The sequence below is a fragment of the Penaeus japonicus genome, unplaced genomic scaffold (genome assembly GCF_977035675.1).
Source record: "Penaeus japonicus unplaced genomic scaffold, GWHDUDI00000001_assembly GWHDUDI00000020, whole genome shotgun sequence".
Taxonomy (NCBI): domain Eukaryota; kingdom Metazoa; phylum Arthropoda; class Malacostraca; order Decapoda; family Penaeidae; genus Penaeus; species Penaeus japonicus.
This window is the reverse complement of record NW_028234422.1, coordinates 3,815,013-3,817,512: the sequence shown is the minus strand read 5'-3', so window position 1 is coordinate 3,817,512 and position 2,500 is coordinate 3,815,013.

The window sequence follows — 2,500 nt, the reverse complement described above, 5'->3', positions numbered from 1 at the left end:
ACACACACACACACACACACACACACAATAACACATACACAGTTATATAATTTTTTCCTTAAAGATGATGTTTGCTAAGGTAACCTATACGGGAACATTGATAGAAAAGAAAAGTTTGTGATCTTCAAAGTGTTTTGATAAAGTTCATAACGAATAAATTAATTATGTATTTCGATTCAACTATATGTATTCATCCCTCTACTCACATTTTCAAATGGCTTTCAAGTAGTTTGTTTATTAAATATTCTCACATATTAATGTGTCTCGGTCCCTAACCTGACCCAACTTAAACTAGCTTAACTCTGACTTAACTTAAACGAACTTAATTTACACTAACTTAATTCTAATCTAACCTGTCTAAAACTATCTTAATTCTGATCTAACCTAATATAAACTAACCTAACTCTAAATTAACCTAACTTAAACGAACTTAACTTACACTAACTTAATTCTAATCTAACCTGTCTAAAACTATCCTAATTTTGATCAAACCTAATCTAAACTAACCTAACTCTAAATTAACCTAACTTAAACGAACTTAACTTACACTGATCTAACTCTGATCTAGCCTAATCTAAACTAACCTAACTTGAACACACCTAACCTTAATCTAACTTAACCTAAACGAACCTAACTCTAACCTAACTAACCTAACACTTATCTAATCCACATCCAATCCAATCCACATACCCTAATCTAACGGAACCTAATCTGACCTAACTTTAACTAACCTAACACTAATCTATCCACATTGCCTCAGTTCCTAACCTAAGCTAACCTAACCTAACTTAAACTGACTTTATGTTAATGTGACCTGATCGAAGAGTGAAGGAAAATTGGGAGAAACATTTGGCTAACTGGCAACCTCAAATTAACACATTGTGAGCAGTGTTTCTCGAGAAAACCTTTGCTATTTTATTTATTTATTTTTTTATCTTTCTTGGGTATCTATCCTCTCCTCTCTCTCTGTCCCTCTTTCTCTCTCTCTCTCTCTCTTTCCTCCCCCGCCTTTCTCTCTTTTCTCTATCTTCTCTCTTTCTTTCCTCCACCATTTTTTTCTCTCTCTATCTCTGTCCTCCCCCCCTCTCTCTATCTCCTTCTCTCTCCTTCCCCCTTCTCTCTCTCTCTTCCCTCTTCTCTCTTCCTTCCCCCTCCTCTTCTCTCTTCCCCCTTCTCTCTCTCTCCTCTCCCCCCCTCTCTCTCTCCCTCTCCCTCTCTCTCTCCCCTCCTCTCCCCCCCTCTCTCTCTCTCCCCCCCTCTCTCTCCCCTCCCTCTCTCTCCCCTCCCTCTCTCTCTCTCTCTCCTCTCCCCCCCTCTCTCTCTCTCTCTCCCCCCCCTCTCTCTCCTCTCCCCCATCTCTCTCTCCTCTCCCCCCCTCCCCCTCTCTCTCTCCCCCCCTCTCTCTCTCACTCCCTCCCTCCTTCACTTTCCCTCCATATTTAATGAATTTGCACTCCCGCCTTCGTATCCGTGAATCAAGGATGTACTCAGAGGATTAAAGGATTGTGTGTTTCGCTACGCTTCGTAAGGGGATTCGAACACCTCGTTGACGATTCGTAAAGGAGTCAGTGGTAAGGATTCGAATCATTTTTAATGGAATTAGATAATTTTTTTTTTTTAACCTTTACCCTTTTCCTTCGTTTCTGTTACATGTTTATATCTGTTTTTTATTATTATTATTTTTTTTTTATTATTTTTTATTTATTTATTTATTTATTATCATCATTATTTTTTTTTTATATCGGTAGTGATTATGTATGAGGAGGTTTGGATTCAGTGCGATTCTAAGAGACTTTTTTTTTCCCCGTTTTCTGATTTTTTCTCCCACTTTTCTCCCTCTCCCATTCTCTCACTTCCTCCTCTTTGTATACTTCTCTTTCTCTCTCTCTCCGCCTCTTTCTCCCACCCACCATTCCCTCTCCCTCTCAAAACACAACCTCTGACATGCTTTTTAAGATTATTTGTACTATTTGCTTATAAGTATTTGCTTATGGCTAATCTAAAGTTTGTTTAATATAAAAAAAGAAGAAGAAGAAGAACAAAAAAGACGGAGAAAATATAAAAGCATGAAGCTGTTTAAGAGGAAAAAACAACAACAATAAAAAACAAACAAACAAACAAAAAACACTCCCGATTGCGTGATTACTAAACGCAAAAGAATTCTCAAAATGCAGATTATAGTAATATCGACTTTTCTCGCTCTTAATAAATTCACACACACACACACACACACACACACACACACACACACAAATCTTCGGGAAATAAGGCTTTTCATCAGAGAACAAAAATATTCGGGGAGCTATGAGTGAAGTTATAACATCTAAGTTCATTTGGTTTCTCAAAGTCTGTGGCAATAACTGGATTTAATGCAAACGCGTGGACACCGTGTTGCGTTCTCTATTGCATGCCTTAATGCGGCAATGAGCAATTTTGCATATTGCATGAAATTTGGGCAAATGTGATAACCTTCTGCTTCGGACAGTTGCATATGCACTTA